Source organism: Pinus tabuliformis, chromosome 2_2 (assembly GCF_031772625.1).
Source record: "Pinus tabuliformis cultivar Carrire ecotype Pingquan chromosome 2_2, CPIR1, whole genome shotgun sequence".
Lineage (NCBI taxonomy): Eukaryota > Viridiplantae > Streptophyta > Pinopsida > Pinales > Pinaceae > Pinus > Pinus tabuliformis.
The window spans coordinates 1,059,038,721-1,059,062,289 of NC_142300.1; positions in this window are offsets into that span (position 1 = coordinate 1,059,038,721).

Below are 23,569 nucleotides of genomic sequence, written 5' to 3' on the forward strand. Positions count from 1 at the left end.
TTCTACCATGATGTGGTAAAGGTTCACATCTACTTTTCACTTGGTGAAGCCCAACCTGGTGAAATAGCTAACGATCCTGGTGTACCAAGCACGAGGTGCTTGCTTCAGCCCGTACAAAGCCCTCTTGATTCGGCACACATGCAACTCACAATCGAAGGTATCAATACCTTCAGGTTACTCAATGTACACCTCTTCCTCAATATTCCCATTGAGGAACGCAGTCTTCACATCCATCTAATAGATCTTCCAACCCATTGTTGAGTGATAAAAGGTGTCTTTTTAACTCCTAATTATCTTCACATTAATTATCAATCTGGGTATGATTTTTTATTTCAAAGTGAACTCGGTCTGAGGCGGTCATTTACTGAAGAGTAATGTTTCTAAATTGTAGTACAGTGCTTCAAATACAAAAGTAAACAAATGCTTGAAATAAAATCTAATTACAGTGGCAAGAAACTTAATATTCTGAAACTAGATCATTCACTCAAGAAACTACAACAATCATTAGTCAAGGATGCAGTAGTAATAACTCTTTCCTCTGTCAACTGATGCAAATGAAATAAAACAAGATCCTCAATCTGAGAACTTAGACAGTGATAGTCCATGTCCTTTACAGTGGTTGATCTTACACTCCACACTAAAACAATTAACTGGAAATGACAATTCAATCAATAATGATGCTAGTAGAAATGGAGCAAACACACTTGCTGCAATAACATTTAAAAGGAAAAACCAAATCCTTACATGAAAGAGATATCATCAAAGCCTATTTGAACAGCAAAGTTAATTTACCGGAAATGAACAACAACACTAAATTAATGGAAATGAATAGCAAAGCTAAATTAATGGAAATGAACAGCAAAACTAAATGAACAACAATCTGTAATGAATGACAGAGTCCGAAGTGAACAACGAAGCTTTATAATCAGAATGAACAGCATAACAATTTTAGTTGTAATGAATAGTAATCTTGTTATGGTGGAAAGGAATGGCAACGCAATTCAATCACAGCTTATGCAATAAAGCGAGTTCATACAATGTTGGAACAACACACGGTGAAAGAAAGAAACTGTAAAGAGATACGATTCAAAGAAACAAGAATTAAATCAAACCATCATATGACTGGAACTATAAAAGAATGGTACAGGTAGCAAGTGGATCCACCGGGCCAGGCCCTTAGCTGCTAGTGAAGCACCGTCTGATTACTTCAATATAAAGGAATGGAACAACAACCGACTTATATATTAATCATGTGAAATTGTTTACAGGCAATCGTAATTTGTTTCAATAGCAAGAGTCAATGATCAAAGTTACAATTTCAATTGTAATTCTCTCATTCCTCCTATCATATCCTATCTATCTCTAATCTAATGATCCATCTAATTCTCTCTCTAATCATCCATCATGAAAATCCATAATTCCTCATCTCTGCTTTGATCTTTGTTTTCATTTAAATACACAAAGAGCAGAGAGCTGTTACAACAGAGATGATTACAATGTGATTCCCATTACAAAATTGGACTATGCACAACAAATTGATCAACAAGATCATATCTGAAATATCTTTCCATCAGCATTCAACAGGAACAGGTCGAATTTGGTGTTGCAGCTGAGATAATTTGGAAAATGGCCACCACAGCGAATATGAGAAAAATGTCTTTAGAGAACCTTCCATTTCTCTTAGTATGGACCAAATTTGGGAAAACTACTCATTATAAAACTAATTTCTTCTGTTCTAGACAAAACCCGTGTCTTGGATTTTCTAGATTCTTCTCCATTTGCCCAAAACGTCCAATGCAAAACTGTCAATTCTTATTCCAGCAAATTTCTGAGTTGGCACATTTAATGATGAGTTGGATATCAAATCTTCCATCTAGAAAATATATTGGAGGTTAAAACGGTGAGTGATGTTACAACCAATTTATTAATAAAACATCATTAGTAAAACCATGCATAATCATCAATTTATTAAAAATAAAGGAGAAGAAATAATATTTATCGATAAGAGCATAAATCATTATAAGATGGAATTATATGATAAACCATGATAAATGACATGATAAAGAAGAGTATAAATGGATGAAATGGGTGTTAAAAAGTAATAATAATAATGACATATTAGCGGCCCAACATACCCTCAAATTGAATATATTGCATGTCCTCATGCAACCCAAAGCCGAATATATTGCATGTCCTAATGCAACCCAAAACTGACTATATTGCATGTCCTTATGCAACCCAAAGACTCTGTGTTAACCAAGCAATTAAAAATAAAATGTTCATCTTAACTCATGAAATGGATGGAACAAATGAATTCTTCCTCAAATAATGAATATTTAATTTTAGCAATCTTGATGAAAGCGTAACAATTTTTATATTGACGTTCAACTTATGTGTATATGAAGTTGCAGCGAACTATAATATAAGTAACAGCAAACTTCATTAACCATTTTCTCAAAAACTACAAACTAGATTTTGCTAAAATGTTGCAAGTAAATTTATAATATATGAATGCCTCTATGATCCAAAAATCAAATCGTTTTGATGCATGGATCATGAGATATAAAAAAAATTGCTATAGGTGATAGTGCATGATTTCTGAAATTTTATGAACTAATTTAACTTGAAATTATCTGGGTTTGTGTATTTGAATAATACATCTGTGTTTTCCAAAAATCACAATAATTGAGTTCATAGTTTTAAAAATATATAGCAATCAATTTCTTCACTGTATAAAAATGAAATTGTATGCCTTAAATGAGAAAGAAAGTAGAAAACATCCATCATGCGTAGCAATTCCTCCCCCAAACTGAAGAATTAGCATGCCCTCATGCAATACTGGAATACAAATAAAGGTGGTTGCCACAATCTGTTGAAATATATGCTTGCTGTAAAACAACATGGATAAAGGAGGTGTTGAGAATGAATAAGAAAAGCAATGGATGATAAATAATATTAATAACATGGTCATAAGAAAGAAATGAATGAAAGAAACACTCCCCCAAACTAAAAGGTTCTATGTCTCTGAAAAATGGGAAGTGGTAAAGATGTGGAATAAATGATGATAAATAGTGCTCAATGGATTTTCATAAAATTCTCTTAGATTCGTAATAAATCAAAAAATTATGTGATTTTACCTCAAGTTGTACCTCCAAAAAAATATAGAATGACATGTATGGACGGGCATTTGTTGAAGCTAATGTAGGCAGAGTTGATGCTGAAATTGATGCAAAAGGTGGAATCTAGGCAAGCACATCATGTCTGAACAATTGTTCATGTTCGTCAGTTGCTCGAGACTCTTCTGTTAGTTGTAATAGTGTGGTCACACTGCAAATAGAGTTTCTCCCCCATACTTGTTGTTCTCCTATAAACAAATCACTATTTTGCATACAATGTTCTTAAATCCACAATGTTAGTTTTAAATAGCAACAGATAAGATGCATGCAAAAATTGCAATTAGAAAAACTTTTGTATAATACTAATATTTTGTCAAAGCAACAAGTTATGGCAGAGTGCAGTAATCATATTGCATGCTATCCCATAATGTAGACATTCGCCCCTTCAATTAGAAAAGGGATTCCATGACCATAAGGCCTATGAAAGGTGTTATGCTAAAGACAAGGCAAGGGAATGAACAGTACAACAGCAAATGAAGTAGGGTACACATATCAATGATAGGATGGCGAGAGTTATGGTTATAATGAGAGCAGAGTGTATAAAGATAGTTATGAATAAGAGATAGGACGCTTTGGATTGATGATAAGTTATGTGAAAAATAAAAAGGACAGCAATATGCCAAAAAATGTGTTGCAGACGGTATTCTAGCTGAAAATGATGCGATTGATCTGAAAACAATTTCTCATGTGTAAAGGTTCAAAACAGGGAAAAAATTAAGGAAACAACTTCTCCGATAAAAAGAGAAAATAAGAAAAGGCTATTATAGTAATAATTGATGATAAGATATAACTTCAATACCATAAGCAAAGCCTCTACTGCCAGCAGGCATCCGTAGCATCGGCAGAGTTTCTTTTTAACCCATATGAGCCAAGATCCTCAATTTATAAATGGAGATTTCCAGTGTTGTTCTACAGAAGAGATCAGTGTGCTGGCGTGGTAACCAGATAACCACACTGCCATGCACTGGGATGTAGCAAAAGTGATCACGCCAGCTCATAATGAGACCTCATATTCCAAGGATAATTTGGCTATCCAATGGATAATAACCCTGGTGTGGTGGCCATAGTGGGAATGTCACTTTGTTACAGCCTTATGAACATGGTAGGCTGGCTCGTAATGAGACCCCCTATCCTCTAGCTGCAAACAAAATTTTGTTGTTATTACACATTTTTATGATAAAAAGAGGGAGGCTCAGTACTACTTAAGAGTAGGGATGGTGGAAGAAGTTGAACATGTCAATAGAAAAAAATATACCCATAATCTCATTTAGTACAGACAGAGAAGATTATAACCAGGAAGGGTGGAACTAGCATGGTATTAAGATGATCAATCAGTATCATGTACAACAGAAAACAATGCAGTAAAGTAGTATATAAATAAGTGCGTCCCTTTTGAAAATAATCTATCATCAAGGAGTTGTCATGTTAAAGATCATAATGTGAATGATATTAACTTGCTTCAATAGAATCCATAATCCTTGTCCTCATAGAAGTAGTGTACTTCATGCTATGAAAGGGAATCAGTAAAATGTGGTTGAGATGAACTAGGAATAATCCCACAAGAGGAAGGAAGGGTTGTTCTCGAAAATACTCCCAAAGTGTTGCTCCCTTGAAGGAACAACAAAAAAACTCGAAAAGTGTTGTTCTGTGTAGGGAAAAGCAAAGGAAATGCACACCAACAGAAAAAATACACATGAAAAAATGTTTTTCCTTGTAGGGAACAACAAAAAAATACACCCAAAAAAAGTGTTGTTCCTTAAAAGGAATAGCAAAAAAATTGTAAGGACTATGAATAATTTTATTTGCCATTCCATATGAACAGAGTATGACTTAACAGAGTAATACATCCTACAGTCGTTGCAGAGATAGTAAATGATTCTAGAAGTACCCATCAAGAACCTTTGATAATAATTTCTGAATTTTATAAATGTAATTTACATAACCAATGAAAGTACTTACCTGTAATCCTATGGTGGTCGATGAGGCGTCAAATTATTCCTGCTTCGGTTACCAAAAGACCAAAACCACCCAGCCAAACTGAGCAGAACCTCGCTACTCAGCCTAGTAAACTTCTCAGTTGAAGCAGACTGTTCCCTCGTGCCCATAAACCTCAGAACGAGTAAGGCCAAACTCTTCCTGATAAACAAACTCTGTGTATAAGTTTTGCTCCCCCTTTTTTTGTTCTCCACTGCCTCCAACTGTCCCTTCCTTCTTATATGTTTTCATTTGCGACATCCTCCATCACCGTGTCAAAATTATGATATGTGTTTGATTTTTATAAAGAAAATCTGATTTGATTTTTATTTGAAGATCTTAATTTGAAATAAAATCTATTTATTTATTTTAATGATTTAATTTTAATTTATTTAATTTGTAATTTTTTTAATTAATTTTTTTTTTTATTTTTTTTAAAACAATAATTATAAGTGGGTCATTACATACCTCCCTCCTTCCCAAAACTTCGTGCCGAAGTTAGGGTTTATAAAATATATTAATAATTATTATGAGTATATAGGTCTTTATATTACAAAATTAAATTTGTTTTCTTTAATATTTTTAATATTTTACAACTATAATATCCATGTTCTACCTTAGTTGGTTTTTAGCTATTCTATAATCATCCTATCCTTCCTAATCTCTTCCACTCCCATCCTATCCATCCTCTACTGGAGTATTCCATGGCATCAGTTATACTGATCTAGCCATTCATAAACTTGAAGGGTGACAGCGTCGGCTATACCGACCTGATCCCTAGTAGGCATTTGGTAGTCATCATCACACATCTAGGGGAGTGTGACTCGAACAGTCCTCCCATGACTCCAGGGTTCGGAGGATAAACAGTGGGCAATACCTCCACCCCTCCCAATAGAATTAGGGTTAATATCCTATCATGGAATCCCTTTGTGCCTTAATTGTTCTGAAGTTTCTGTCATCACGTGGTCATTTTGGTAACGGATATTATCTACAATCATAAACACTTGTCCATGCATTTATAAAATGTGCATTAACATATTCAAAACACATAGATTATGTATAATTCATACATGTCATCTACAGTATAACATACCTTGCCATAATCTATTCATATCAATTGTTTTTATATCAAAATGTAATCATTCTTTGATTTCTATCTCATCAGTCATATTGATATGCATAAATAAAATGAAATTATAGTATCTTAATTCTCATCAGAAGCACAATTACTTAAATATTTAAACTTTGCTTTGATAACTATAATTTAGTAATATCATTAACATATTCTGTTTTGGTATCCATGTACTAGCGGAATTAAACAGATATTACACAATAAAAGTTCATGTTTATATATGGTCATTCAAAATGGTTCTGAGTTTCTGATTTATAGTAGAGTAAATATATACAAAACATAGTTTAAATTTCTTCAAAATTGACACAGATTGGGGTATTTTTGACATATATTGTTTGTATATTCCCAAGTAGCTAATCTAGGACTATACTTGTCCCACTAGACCTTAACTTGGTCTACTAGACGATTTCTGAGTTGTCGAACTCTATGTTCCAGTATACGTAATGGTTTGACTGATATGATTCCTTCATCCGATACATGCAATTCCTTCCATTGAAGGTTACGAGATTGATCAACTATATAATGTCTTAATACAGATACATGAAATACATTATGAACTTTATGCAAGTGAGGTGGTAGTGAAAGACGATAGGCGATAGGTCTGACTCTTTCCATGACTTTAAATGGTCCAATAAATCGGGTGACAACTTTGTCCCTTTTCTGAATCGAATAGTGCTTTTATTCTGTTTGATGTAGATGAAAACTTGATCCCCTACTTCATATTTCCTATCAATTTTGTGAGTATTAGCATAACTCTTTTGTCTATATTGTGCTTCTTTTAATCGTTGCCTAATTTTTTTTATTTGCTCCTCCATTTCTTGGATTAATTGAGGTACTACTATCACCCGATCTTCTAGTCTGTCCCAACTTAATGGTGTTCTGCAAGGTCTACCATATAATGCTTCAAATGGAGGTATTTCGATTGAGCTGTGGTAACAGTTATTGTATGCAAATTCAACTAAGGGTCAGTACTTTTCCTAGTGTGATTCCTGATCCATAACATACATCCTCAACATATCTTCAAGTACTTGATTTACCCTTTTTGTTTGCCCATGAGTTTCAGGATGATAAGTTGTCCTCAAATTTAGTTGAGTTCCTAAGGTTGACTACATGCAAGTCCAGAATCTTGAAGTGAATCGTGAATCTCTATCTGACATAATCTTCTTAGGTACTCCATGAAATATGATAATTTCATTTATGAATACTTGAGCTATGTCAGCAACTTCGTAAGTATCTCTTATGGGAATGAAATGGGTGCTTGTTGTTAATTTATCCACTACTACCAGAATAGCATGGAAAATTTTAGGGGCTAATGTTCGCCCAGTGGGCTAATTTTCCATGATTTTTCCAAAAAAAAGATTCGCCAATTTCCAATTTTATAAAAGACGATTCGCCCAAATTTTAGAATATAAAATTATTTTACCTTAAAAATCGCCAACATTATAGAGAGACTATATATAAAATAATTATAAATTTGATTAATTTTACAAATATATCAATAAACATTTATAATTTGCATATTAGGGATTAGTGAGATTCGCCAATGTTTTAAACTTCAAGAAAATTTTCCATCCTTAAAATTTTCCTTGCAGAATAGCATTGTGTCTTTGAGAAGTAAGAGGTAGCCCAGTGATAAAATCCATAGAAATAATTTCCCATTTGGTCATAGGAATGTCGTGAGGTTGTAAAAGACCCGCTGGATGACAATGATCTGCTTTTACTTGTTGACATTCCAAACATATTGCAATGAATTGAACGATATCACGTTTCATGCCCGACCAGAAGAAGAGTTTCTTGGTATCCGCATACATTTTCTTTATTCCAGGATGTGCACAATACACTGCTCTGTGAGCTTCCTTAAGGATAGTGTCTCGAAGATCCCTCTCATCAGGTATATACATCCTTCCATGGAATCATAAGATTCCATCATCTTCTAGTTCATATCCTTCAAACTTAGACTTTTTTGGATTTTTACCCTCAAGACTAGATCTCACCTTTAAATACTAGCTATCTTTTATGAGATATTCTAGTACTCATTGCATTAAGTATACTTTGATAGGTATGAAAGAGAATATTCGTGGTCTTTTGCTTAAAGCATCTGCTACTACATTTTCTTTACCCTTAGTATATGATATTCCCAAGTCATATTCACTTAGGAATTCAATCCATCGTCTTTGTCTAGCATTTAAGTCTCTTTGGGTGAACAAATATTGTAGACTTTGATGATCGCTTTTAAGCGTAAAACTTCGCCCTGCTAAATAATGTCTCCAAATCTTTAAAGCTAGTACTACAGCAGCTAACTCTAAATCGTGAGTAGCATAGAGTTCCTCATGAGGTTTTAACTTTCTGGAGGCATATGCTATTACTCCTCTATCCTGCATCAACATTGCACCCAACCCTTGTTTGGATGCATCAGTACATACCGTAAAATATTTGTACATATCAGGGACTCTTAAGATTTGTGCATTGTTCAGTGGCCTTTTGAGTTCAGAGAATGCTTTATTACATTCCTCAGTCCATTCATACTTAACACCTTTATGCTGAAGGGTTGTAATCAGCTTTACAATTTTGGAGAATCCCTCCAAAAATCGTCGGTAGTAACCGGCTAAACCCATAAAGCTTCATACTTCATGTGCATTTTTCGGTATTGGCCATTCCATGATTGCTTTAACCTTCTCAGGGTCTATTGAAATTCCTTCACCTGATATGATATGACCTAAGTAATGAATCTTTTCCTGAAAGAATGAACACTTGGATAATTTTCCATATAACTGATGTTTTCTAAGGCAAGACAATACTATCCATAAATGATCTTCATGCTCTTTCTTATTCTTGGAATAGTATATCAGCTAAAAACACTTGTAGGAATTGATCAAGATATTCGTGGAAAACACTTTTCATAAGATTCATGAATACTGCTGGTGCATTTGTTAGTCCAAATGGTACCACAATAAATTCATAATGTCCAAAACGTGTCCGGAATGCAGTATTAGAAATATCGCTTTCTGAAATCCTTAGCTGATGATAGCCTGATCGAAGATCAATTTTTGAAAATACAGCAGCTCCTTTCATTTGATCGAAGATATCATCGATTCGAGGCATAGGATATCGATTCTTTATTGTAGCTTGATTCAAATCTCGATAATCTATGCATAATATTAAGGATCCATTTTTATTTTTGACAAAAATTACAGGAGCACCCCAAGGTGATATACTGGGTCAAATATGTCCTATATCCAATAGTTCCTTCAATTGAATTTGTAATTCTTGAAGTTCTAGAGTTATCATTCTATAAGGTGTTTTAGAGATTGGTTGAGTACCAGGTTTGAATTCTATTGTGAGATCTAACTCTCTTTCAGGAAGTAGTCTTGGTAGTTCCTTTGGAAATACATCTGGAAATTCTGCTAACACCGAATATTGTCCTAAGGATGGTCCTTTTTCTTTACTTACTTCCTAATTTACATATGCCTGACAACCTTTTCTTAAGCAACACTTCATTTTCATTGCTGATATGTAGCGTAAAGATACTTTTCTCTTTATTCCTTGAATTTGGATCACTTCTCCTTCATCATTTATTCCTAGAATTTTTTTCCCATAACAGTCTACCCAAGCTTGATGAGCTTCTAGCCAATCCATACCTATGACAAGATCATAAGTTCTTAAGGCTATGACATAAACTTTCAATTTAGTCGAACAGACCCCTAGGTCAATTTTGCATTGATCCACACTTAAGTCTACAGATTGGAGGTCTCCTGAGACCATTTCTACTTGTCTAAAATCATTTTTTCTATGAGTTGCCAACCCACATTTGTTTAATGCATATGACAAAATGAAACTATCTATGGCACTAGTATCAAATAAGATTTTGAGTTTTATACCATTAATAATACCTTAAGATTCCACTACAATGGATTGATGTGCTGCTTGATCATTGTTGACTAATGCATGAATTCTATGATCGCCTTGGTTATTTGATGTTGGTGCTTTTCCAGTCCTATGCAATAAACTTGATGAAGCTTCTAGACAATCACATTGAAAATGTGGTCCTCCACAACCCCAACATATAACCGGTGTTGGTCCTTTTGAATCAGGACGAGAATTTCTAGATAAATAGCTTCATCCTCTCATATTGTTTCCTCTCGAATTTATTCCTCTATTAGTAGTTCAACGAGATTTCCATGGGCTGGTGTTTGATGAATCAACGGCTATAGTATTAACTTCCATGGAAGCTCTTGTTCCTGCATTTCTTGGGGTAAATCTATTACCATAAGGTGGCCTTGAGTTACCTACCCTGAAGAAGTTTCGGGGAGTCTTTCCTGGAAACCCTGATTGTAAAGGTTCTACTGGCCCTACATCTTTTTTGATTCGTAGATGTTCTTCTGCATATCGACCACATTCTATTGCCTCTACTACTGATGATGGTTTCCACATGCTCACCAAGGCCCTGATGCGAGGATTTAACCCAAATATGAAGCGTTCAGCTTGACGTTCATCAAAGTCTAAGTAGTGAATGTATTTTACAAGCTCCATAAACCTTATCTCATATTCTTCCACTCTTTTATTACCCTGAACTAATGTATGGAAGGCTCTGGCTTGCTGTTGTTGAAAGTATGGAGGTAAATACTTTGTGCGGAATCTTTCCTCGAACAATTCCCAAGGGATATTATCTGATGCAAGGTGCAGTTGTTTTTCCAGATTTCCCCACCAAATCAAGGCACTTTCCTTTAATTGAAATACAACAATTTTTGTTTTTGTAGATGAAGAATATTCTCTTAATCTAAAATATCTGTTCATTCCTTCTAATCATGCCTCAACACATTCACTTGCTCGACCTCCTGAAAATTTTCGGAGTTTAATTTTCTGAAGCTCCCTAGAAATATCTTCTTTGGATCTTTTATGCTCAAAATTCTTTGGTTCCGCTGAATTGGTTGCTAAGGGTTGAATTTCTTCTTTTTCTTAGCCATAGTTGACCCTTTTAATGTTTCCAATAAGGCTTCCAATGAGTTCATTATCACGATCGACTCCGGTGCTGGGGTGATTGGTATTGGTGATGGTCTCGGTGGAGATGATGATGATGGTGGTGGCTATGGGGATGATGATGATGAAGGTGGTGGTATTAATAATGGTGACGCTGCCCAATCACGTTGTCGTCGCTCATATGTCCTTACCATTGTAATGTTTCTTGTACACCTAATAAAATTTTATAAAAATTTGAGGTGTACATTCGGATTTAACATATAGTTTTTGCAATTTCACATTTATAAATGGGTATAGCTTTTTTTGCTATTTTTATCTGCTAGGCAGATCTTACTGGTACCGAGGTCAAGGAGGGTGGTCTCGCGACCTCCTTGTCCTAATGCAAGGTATTCTATCCTAATGCATAACAATACTTATTCTAATGCATGGGTCTTGAAAAAATTATTTATTTATTTATTTATTTTTACAACTGCTCTCTCACAGTCAGATTAATTGAATGCCTAAATTAAAAGCCTATAAAATACAGTTGAGTTTCTTTAGACAAGTACCTTTCTTCTTTTTTTTCTTTTTTCTTTTTTAAGGAAAAAGAAAAGAAATTCAACATTAAATTTACTTAGTTATAAAAACAGTGTTTACAAATATATAATTTCAATTGTTTTCAATATATATAGCTTCCTGCGACTAGTCCTAAGTCATGACCAAGTGTATGAATACGGTGCATTAGATATAAAATTAAATATATTTTTAATATAAAGTTTGTATACATATCCACCTAAATTCCGAATAAGTTGTTACGGCATTGGTGATGTTTGGGTGTTTGATTAAGCGTTGTTGTGTGTATAACTATATGTAGAATATTATAAAATTTCAATGATTATGATGGTAGAGTCAACAGACCCCCTTTTCCACCGACCATATATACATTACATTAAATGTATAACGTTATAGCCAATGTTGCCAATTTTTTCGATCACGTTCTCATATATTTAATGCGGTGGTGTCCATACCCATAGCCTCTCGTTAAAGCACATATTAATTTAATTAAAGTGACAGAATTCACATATCCGTCGTCGCTTATTAAGACACGGGTCAATTTAGGTAAACTGCTGGAATTTACCGGTGAAATATTCAACACAGCAATTGACGAAACATCATCAACATTCACATTGGATTGGTTGAGAAGTTCAACGCTTAACATTGATTATGGAGTGGGTATTCGTTATGCATTTCCATACTTTTAATAACAATTCTCAAATGAATTTAAAGGAAAGTAATTTTCTAACTTTCTACCACATTATAAAAAATTCAAGAAAAGGTATAAATGGGAAGTTGCTTCACCTATTAATAAGTTCATATTTTACATCATATAGGGGATAAAATCTGAAATTTATTCACATATCATGTAATATAACCAAGGCTTATATTTTGTAACGCTATATATATATTTTATATGCCCTGCATTAAGGTTTAGTGCCATATAATTTGTGTTGTGGTTATATATATATATATATATATATATATATATATATATATATATTGCAGTATATATATGATATTTATCTTGACACCCTAAATCTAATAAAATTATTCCCTTTGCAACGTTGACCAAGTTGCTACACACGTCTCCGCTATATCGCTCCTACATGATGCGGTGTGGGTGTATTTACAAGTTAACTTGCTTTCGCATTTGCTTGCCATCACCCATTCCAGGAGCGTCTCGATCTCTCTATTTGCCCACATCCATGTTGGCCATCAGGTGAAGGCTTTCCTGAGAACGCCTGTCACCGCCGGCCTACCTCCTGTGTGTTTTGGAGTGGCGAGGATTGGCTTGTTCAGCTGTTGAGCGGCGGGCCAGTTGCTCTACAGGGCTATGAAGTTGAAACCCTGATGGGAGATTAGCAACTCCAAGATATTGCGGCGTCATTCGTAGAACTCGTGGGTGCCATGGGTCACCTCTCCGAGCATCACCACCCTCGCCTTCGATATTCTGTCAACCACTCTCCGCAGATCACCCGCCTCTTTCAGTAGAATGGCGAGCCTGCCTACTTCCTTTTCCAGACACTTGATACTCATACTTCAACGTTCCCTACAGTGAAAGTCGGTGGCGGGTATGGTTCTTCGGTCTAGATGTCTATTCTCTCTTCGACTCCATCCAGGTCGTGAACATACGTGACGGTGACAAAACCGTCAGTATTCCTGAGCGGAAGAAGTTTTCCAGCATACAGCCAACGACGTTTTGCTTCATCGTTGAGATAGGAGAAACATTAATCAATGAATAAGTTGTTACTATTCATTTGGCGGGTTAATACAAATTCTGAAGTCTGCAATTTCTCCTCTCAGTTTTGTGCATTTGAGTTACTTCATATGGCTCTCTAATTATGAACTGTTACTTAGTTCGTTCTCTGTAATACATACTTGTTTCTCTGAACTTGTTCATAATGTATCACAAGTAAATTAGATGAAAACTAGAGTTTAATATTGCTAGTGCCCTGAATGATATTATAACATTCGCTTGTATATTTTCATTTTTATTTTTTTTGTTTCATTTTCACTGTACTAAGCTCTTTTATCATTTTTATTTGCATTGATATTTAAATCTACTTAAAGACATAATAGAGGTATACCTAGTGCTAGGAATTTAATGAACACTCAGAGCAGTTTTTTTTTTTTTTACTGAATTACAGTATAAGGATTCAATTCACAGTGAATGAGTTAATTGTGGTTCTCATTCTTTACTTCCATATTTATACAAAGTTTTGGCTCTAAAATTCAGACTTAACAAGTCCAAGAGTTTGAACTGTTTTTGATACCAAATGTAAGGACTATGAATAATTTTATTTGCCATTCCATATGAACAGAGTATGACTTAACAGAGTAATACTGCCTACAGTCATTGCAGAGATAGTAAATGATTCTAGAATTACCCATCAAGAACTTGTGATAATAATTTCTGAATTTCATAAATGTAATTGACATAACTAATGAAATTACTTACCTGTAATCCTAGGGTGGTCGATGAGGCCTCAAACTATTCCTGCTTTGGTTACCAAAAAACCGAAACCACCCAACCAAATTGAGCAGAACCTCGCTACTTAACCCAGTAAACTTCTCAGTTGAAGCAGACTATTCCCCCGTGCCCAGAAACCTCAGAACAAGTAAGGCCAAACTCTTCCTGATAAACTCTTCTTGATAAACAGACTCTATGTATAAGTTTTGCTCCCCACTTTTTTTTCTCCCCTGCCTCCAACCGTCCCTTCCTTCTTATATGTTTTCATTTGCCGACATCCTCCATCACCGTGTCAAAATAATGATACGTGTTTGATTTTTATAAAGAAAATCAAATCACCGTCCCTTCCTTCTTATATGTTTTCATTTGCCGACATCCTCCATCACCGTGTCAAAATAATGATACGTGTTTGATTTTTATAAAGAAAATCTGATTTGATTTTTATTTGAAGATCTTAATTTGAAATAAAATTTATCTATTTATTTTAATGATTTACTTTTAATTTATTTATTTATAATTTTTTTTAATTAATTAATTTTTTTAATTTAATTAATTTTATTTAAAACAATAATTATAAGTGGGTCATTACAAAAATGCATGTGAAAAAGTGTTGTTCCTTAAAAGGAACAGTAAAAAATACACCAAAAAAAGTGTTGTTCCTTTGAAAGAAACAACAAAAATGTTGTTCCTTTGAAAGGAACAGCAGAAATGCGAAAGTGTTGTTCCTTTGAAAGGAACAACAAAAATGTGAAAATGTTGTTCCTTTGAAAGGAACAACAAAAATGCGAAAATGTTGTTCCTTCGGAAAGGAACAGCAAAAATGCAAAAGTGTTTCTCCTTTGAAAGGAACATCAGAAATGCAAAAGTGTTGTTCCTTTGAAAGGAATAGCAGAAATGCGAAAATGTTGTTCCTTTCAAAGGAACAACAAAAATGCGAAAGTGTTGTTCCTTTGAAAGGAACAACAGAAATGTGAAAGTGTTGTTCCTTTGAAAAGAACAGCAAAAATGCAAAATCATATGAAAGTGTTGTTCCTTTGAAAGGAAGAGCAAAAATATAAAGTGCGCAGAACTGTTGTTCCTAAAGAGGGACAGTTGTTGTTCCTTTAGAGGAACAACAGTTGTTCCTTTAAAAGGAACAACGCAACAAATGCAGGCATGCAAAAAATGAATTAGTTGTTCACTGCATTGATGCTGAGGACGGGTTACAATTTGAAGGAAGAAACACCTGAAACAAAAAAAATATAAGAGAAATCAGAAAATAAATAGCATTTTATATAAAAACAGTATGTAAATAAATTAAGTTACAACAACTATAATGTTATTTCTTAAGGCAATGAAAAAAATGATCTCTTTGGAAAATGTTTTGGCAGCAGAGATATGACATGAATCTTCAAATTGAAATCAATTCTTCATTTCTTCTGTTATGAATCTGTTGGGTAATGAGTTGGATGAAATTCCCTTGTTTCATTAAAATTTCTTTCAAGAATCGCTCATCCATAAATTGACCTTCTTTATTCTCCTAAGACCTGCAAAAAACGAGTGTCTACCTGCAATAAAACATTAAATCATAGAGAAAGAGAGGTGATCAGGCTCTCCTAATCCAATAATTATGCAAGAAAACAACAAATAGTTACTTTGTATAACAAATCCACTGAGAAAATAATAAATTAAAATTTATTTGTCACATGCGGGAGAGCAGTGGTCGACCATACTAACCAGCAGTGTTTTAATCACAACTTCTTTTTTTTCGTCCAAATTGAGTGATTTCAAAGCAAAATGAGAGCTAATTCAAAGGTATATCTCCAATAGAAACAGGTTTTAAAAATTCAATGATATGATATGTCAATTTTACTTAGAACAACCTGCATAACAGAGTCATTTTCAATTACCCCACTTAGAACAACAATGGATATTTTAAGCATAGATTCTTTGTTTGATGTCAGATTCAAATGATTCAAATTGGAAATGAAATTAGATTCATTTATTTATCTCAAATAGAAATAGGTTTTGAAGAAAAGAAGAATTGATAGGTCAAATACTCTAAGGAACAGCCGGAAAGACAGAGTTTTAAGAGTGTTGATTTACGATAGACAGTCAGTATTTTGGTCATAACTTCCTCATACGATATCAAAAATGAGTGATTCAAATTTCCTTGTAAACTAGATTCATAGGGGAATATACCATAGAAATATTTTTTCAAAATATGGTCATTTAGGCCTCCAAAAACCAACTGTCCCAACTCTGTTCCTAAGCTGCCTACTAGACACCTTGTCAATGTTTTGGTTCTAACTTTTTCGTTTCAAATCCAAATTGAGTGATTCAAATTGGATTGGAAATTAGATAGAAGGGGATACTTAATATAGAAATAAGTTTTAAAAATATTCCCTTTTGGCCCCTCAAAACATGACTGTCCCGACTGTGTTTTCAGAAATTTCATCAAGCCCACAAGCCAAAAAAATATGATATTCAAGCATTTTTTCCAAATTGGTGATAAAAATGAATATGAGTGTTTTTAAAACTATTATTTCCATTATAATTCATCTACATACACAAATGAATTAAAATATTTATCACCGATTTTGATTTCCACAGCGTATTGCAACAAAAACAACTATTTTTACATTAAAAATAAAATGCATTTATTTATGTCCTTATTTATTTTATTTTATTTTACACTAACCTACTTTGATTTGAAAAATGAATATGATTACGTATAAGAGTACCTCTAGTGGAGCCATTTTCAAAATAAGGCTTCAAGTATGCACATGCCCAAATTTGAAAATTGCATGTTAATAAATATTAGGGTATGAGAAGCTAACTTCCCTTGAAAAGATGGTGCCAAAAATTTTTGAAGTATGGAGTGATGCTGCAAACAAGTGATGGAGTGAAACCAATCTTCAATATATCCTTTAATTTATTGATTTCCCATAGCCATCATATCATGAAGTTCTTGAGCTTTTAAAATGGCTTGTTGATGCAAACTAGAAGAAACCTATTTTTTTTCAATAACTTCTACAATTTTTGAATTTGAAACATTTTGAATCTCATTGTAATTTTTCTTTAATGGCGTATGTGAGATAGAATGAGTGGGAAGGGTGGGTAAGTTTTGCAGTTCAACACTGTAAGAATGTTGTATTGGTTTATTGTGGTGAGGGTGTGGAATGAGTTGAGCAGGAAATTGTGTACGGAATGGAGCATTTTGATGATGTAGTTGATTGGGTTGAGTGGATGATTTTGATAGGCAAGCAAGATGTTGTGGAAGAGCTGGTGGAGAATATGGAGAATGTGTTTGTGCTACAAGATGTGGGAGAGTATTCATGTAATCATAAGATGAACCATGCCAAATTTGTAGACAAGATTGATGGTGGTTATATTGAGATTGACATGGTTGCCCTAACACATTAGTATTCCATAATGGATTATGCAAGTAAGAGAATGGAGAGGAAAGGTTTTGAACCATACCTGTAAGCCATGATTTCCATGGTTTTGACCTTGTTGCAGCTTCCTCATCTCTTTGAAATGATACTTCCATCCTAGGTAAGGAAGAACAACTATCTATGGGATGCTCCTTTTGGTAATGAGGGCAAAACACTTCATCAAATTCTTGATTTTTTTGAACCTGCAAAACATCCAATTTTGAACTTAGAGAGCTAATAAAATCAACTTTAAAATTTTCAAATAAAACATTGATTTCAGCTCTTATGTCTCTTGTTCTTGTAGAAGATTTGGAAAAGAAAGAATAAAATTCTCTAGAATTCTTACCAGCCTTGGAGATTCCTCTTGAATACCTTATGCACAATTCACAAACATCATCATATGACAACTGAAAAACATCACCTTTTCCTATCAAATTTAAGAGTTCTAAAAATTCATCTTTGATTCCTTTGAGTAGGGGTGTTTTTAAGATCTGTTTTTCCAAATACTTATGCTTTGATTTTTGAAGGTTATATTGAAATCACTCTACACAGTCCTCCAAGATTTCATCTTCCCCTTGTATCATATTGAAAATATCTTCATTGGCCTTGCAATAGTCTTGGTACTTATTCAAGAATATGTTCTTCATGTCCTCCCATGTTTGGATGCAGTTCCCACCTAGGCTCATGAACCATCAGAGAGCTGCTCCTTTTAGTGTAAGAGGAAACATTTTCAACCTTTGATCATTAGTACAATAATCATATCCTCTACAAAGTATTTCGAACTCAAGTAAGAATGTATCTGGATCTTCATTTTTCAAGCCATGAAAATTTGGTAGAGAAGATGGGGGAATTACGTTCATTTGTGTCACCCCTCCTAGATCTTTGATAGGGAATTCAAAAGTAGAAATGTGAGCCATTTCTTACCATAATATAAGATGTTCTTCATGTGTTTATTTGAGGCTTCTCCTTCAAATGTTCCTGTCAATTGGTTAGTGAAATGGGTGGTGCTTACATCACCACTTAAGTGAAATCATGAGATTTGTTTTTCAAAATTTCTATTTCTTTTTAGTCATTCACATAGAAATTCAAACATTTATTTCTACCCTAAGTTCTTTAACAATCCTGCTGGAAAGCGGGCAGGGGAGTAGGGCTTTTACATGCTCCGTACATAGGTTCTTACCTTCCGTTTTTAGTACCCAACTCTTTCCTAACAGACACCCATCAGATGCACACTACTCTTTAGAAATGGTTACACTCTCCCTGGCAACAACGCCAAAATGATGGGTGATAAAAGGTGTCTTTTTAACTCCTAATTATATTCACATTAATTATCAATCCAGGTAAAAAAATTTATTTCAAAAATGTACTCAGTCTGAGGCGTGGGCATTTACTCAAGAGTAATGTTTCTAAATTGCAGTACAGTGCTTCAAATACAAGAGTAAACGGATGCTTGAAATAAAATCTAATTGTAATGGAAAGAAACTTAATATTCTGAAACTAGATCATTCACTCAAGAAACTACAACAATCATTAGTCAAGGATGCAGTAGTAATAACTCTTTCCTTTGTCAACTGATGCAAATGAAATAAAACAAGATCCTCAATCTGATGACTTAGACAGTGATAGTCCATGTCCTTTAGAGTTGTTGATCTTACACTCCACACCAAAAAAATTAACTGGAAATGACAATTCAATCAATAATGCTGCTAGTAGAAATGGAACAAACACACTTGCTGCAATAACATTTAAAAGGCGAAAACAAATCATTGCATGAAAGAGATAACAACAAAGCCTATTTGAACAACAAATCTGATTTACCAGAAATGAACAGAAATACTAAATTAATGGAAATGAATAGCAAAGCTAAATTAATGGAAATGAACAGCAAAACTAAATGAACAACAATCTGTAAAGAACGACAGAGTCTGAAGTGAACAACGAAGCTTTATAATCAGAATGAACAGCATAACAATTTGAGTTGTAATGAATAGTAATCTTGTTATGGTGGAAAGGAACGACAACGCAATTCAATCACAGCTTATGCAATAAAGTGAGTTCATACAATGTTGGAACAACACACTGTAAAAGCAAGAAACTATAAAGTGATACGATTCAAAGAAACAAGAATTAAATCAAACCATCACATGACTGGAACTGTAAAATAATGGTACAGGTAGCAAGTGGATCCACTAGGGCCTAGCCCTTAGCTGCTAGTGAAGCACCGCTAGACTACTTCAGTATAAAGGAATGGAACAGCAACCGACTTATATATTAATCATGTGAAATTGTTTACAAGCAATCATACTCTGTTTCAACAGCGAGAGTTGATGATCAAAGTTACAATTTCAATAGTAATTCTCACATTCCTCCTATCCTATCCTACCTATCTCTAATCTAATGATCCATCTAATTCTCTTTCTAATCATCCATCATGAAAATCCATAATTCCCCATCTCTGCTTTGATCTCTGTTTTCATTTAAATACACAGAGAGCAGAGAGTTTTTACAACAGAGATGATTACAATGTGATTCCCATTATAAAATTGGATTGTGCGCAGCAAATTAATCAACAAGATCACATCTGAAATATCATTCCATCAGCATTCAACAGGAACAGGTCGAATTTGATGTTGCAGCTGAGAGAATTTGGAAAACGGCCACCACAATGAATCTGAGAAAAACGTTTTCAAAGAACCTTCTGTTTCTCTTAGTACGGACTGAATTTGGGAAAACTGCTCATTACAAAACTAATTTGGTCTGTTCTGGACAAAAATCATGTCTCGGATTTTCCAGATTCTTCTCCATTTGCCCAAAACATCCAATGCAAAATTGTCACTTCTTATCCCAGCGAATTTCTAAGTTGGTACATTTAATGATGAGCTGGAGATAAAATCTTCCATCTGGAAAATATCTTGGAGGCTAAAATGGTGAGTGATGTTACAACCAATTTATTAATAAACCATCATTGGTAAAATCATGCATAATCATCAATTTATTAAAAATAAAGGAGAAGAAATAATAATTATCCATAAGAGCATAAATCATTATAAGATGGAATTATATGATAAACCATGATAAATGACATGATAAAGAAGAGTAGAAATGGATGAAATAGTTGTTAAAAAGTAATAATAATAATTGCATATTAGTGGCCCAACACCCATCTGCGATGATAGTGCCAAAATTGATCTGATAAATAAGTACCTTGCTACATGAGAAAAAGTATCATCGTAGTCGATCCCCTCGACCTGTGAGAAACCATAGGCAACAAACCTTGCCTTATGTTTCTCAACACTACCATCAGTTGCTTGCTTTACCTTGTAAAGCCATCAGGAACTCACCACTGACTTTTCCTTAGGTCTTGGGACAACATCCCAAACACAGTTCCGAACGATGGAGTCGTACTCCTCCACCATAGCATCAACTTAGATTGGTTGCTACACTACTTCCTTGAATGAAGAAGGTTTGGCCTCTACACACTCCCCAACCAGGGCCATGTAACTAGTGTATCTCTCGAGTGACCTCCTCTATCTGCGCTGAGAATATGGTTGTCCCACATTCTCTCTCACATCCAACATCAACCTGTTAACCTCCCTTGAGCATTTCCGCCCATCTCTGGAAGACTCTGCATGAGTGGATGTCTCCACTCCCAGATCCTTTGCATGCAGCTGCTCTGCATCAGTCTGAGGTTCCTCCTCCTTAAGAACTAAAAGTTCCTCCACTGCATGCAAATTGAGCTCCCTCTCAAGTGATACTTGCATGGCTTTCTGCTCGTCAAACTTCAGATCTATGTGTACCACTATCCTCTGACTGGTAGGCAAGAAAACTCGATAGTTGTGGGGTGTATTAGTGTACCCCACAAGTATCCCCAACTTAGCTGTTGGATCTAGCTTCTTCCGGGCATCTTTGGTCACATGGAAATAAACTGATGATCCAAAGATCCTAAAGTGACTCACGTCTGGTCTCTTCCCGGAAAAGGCTTCTATTGGTGTCTTCATTCCTAGTATACAATGCGAGCTTCTATTCTGCAAGAATACTATTGTATTTCATGCCTTAGCCCACAAATGAAGTGGTAGGATTTGGTCATGCAACATTGCTCGAGTTTCTCCCACAATCGATTTGCTCTTCCTTTCGGCCACCACATTCTGCTGTGGGTTGTGGAGTGCCGTCAACTCTCGTTTAATTCCTTCTACAGCACAAAAGTCCTTAAAATGTTGGGAGACATACTCTCCACCATTTTCGCTTCGCAAGGCTCTTATTTTCTTTCCAGATTCTTTCTCTGCCAAGGCTTTAAACTCACAAAACCTTGAGAAGGTTTTATCCTTCTTCTGCATAAAGTAGATACAACATTGTTATAGACATTTTTGTGCCTCGCAGCATGGAGCATGAAATGTCAATAATTACAGGGATCCTCAGTCCCTAAACATGTTGTTCTTACCCCTAGAAGAACAAGGTCAGCAAACCACAACACTTCCCATCAGTTCTCCACCTGAAAACACTCAAAAACAGGCTATTTTTGGATCATGTCAGCTGCTCCACTGAGCAACTGCGCTGAATGTCAACTGCTCCTCCTTGTACCTGCGCTGAAAGTCAACTCCAATGAAGGCTACCTGCGCTGGGCGAGATTGGCCAAGTGGCACAGTCATTCTGCAAGGTGTCAATTGCCCAGGAAGCTTCCAAACTGACACTTGGTTCAAGGGATTCGCCCTGTGATGAGTAAGAGGTACTTGATCTCCATGTGTAAGCAAGGATCTCCAAGTGGACTCAAGAACTGAAGTTTAACTAAAGTGGGAGAGGACACTAGTCAGCTTTATGCCAGCCTCAAGCTGACTCATCCTTTCTCCAAATCTCCTATATATAGAGCTCTTCTATGAGGTCTAAGGAGGCTGGAATTTTGTGCAAAGCAAGGAAGTGCTGTTGGTTTACAGTTAGAGCTATTGGGTGATTGCTTTTATAGAGGGGAAGAGGAGATTTCTTGCTGCTGGGGAGGTGCTGCTGGATTGGAGCCATTGATGGTTGTAACCTTCTCAGAACCTTTTACTTCTATCAATAAAGCTTTGAATGTTCTCCTATATACTTGTATTGCATTGATGTATTGTATTTACTGTATATCTGATTCACTCTAATCCATGAATCAGTTATGAGTACATTTTCTTGTAGTTCTCCCTCTCTTGTTTGTGCAGGATCTTTGTGTAGTTGGGCCGGCAAGAGAACAAGGAGCTGGGAGCAAGGGCGAAGAGAGAAGACAAGATCGACAAAAGCGAAGGAATATCGGTTGGTCAATCTTTTCTTCCTTCTCTGTACTTTCATAAAGGAAAAATATCAAAGCTTTACTTTCAGTTGTTGCTAAGGAACTATCACCCTTAGAGTAGGGATAGGGTCATTCCGAGTGGATACATTTCCCCACAACAAACTGGCGACTCCGTGAGGAACGTTATCCGTTTGATTGTATTTGTGTATCTTTTGCTATTCATTTCTTTCTTGTGAGATACCAAATCGAAAAGCTTTTGACTATATCAAAAGCGAGTAGAGGGGCTGCTACTCTTGCTCATTTTCTGAGCAGATTCATGATTTGAAGAGCTTGATCTACAAAAGACTCTTGTGCTCTTTGTGAAGCTTTCATCTCTTGATCATCCTTAGCTTGTACTTGACCTATAGCTTTTTATTTCAGCAAAAACAGGAAATTTTGTGTTTTATGACCCGGAAATCCTTGTAAACGCAAACTCTCGTGTTCAGTGCAGGATGTCCAAAGGCAGTCTGATTTCAGCGCAGGTAACCTCCCTTCGGGAACTGCGCTGAAAGTCAGTTTGACAGACCAGAGCCTGCGCTGGACCAGTTAGCCAATGTCTTGCTGAGGTTTCCTACTGAGTCTTGGCCTGTTTTCACT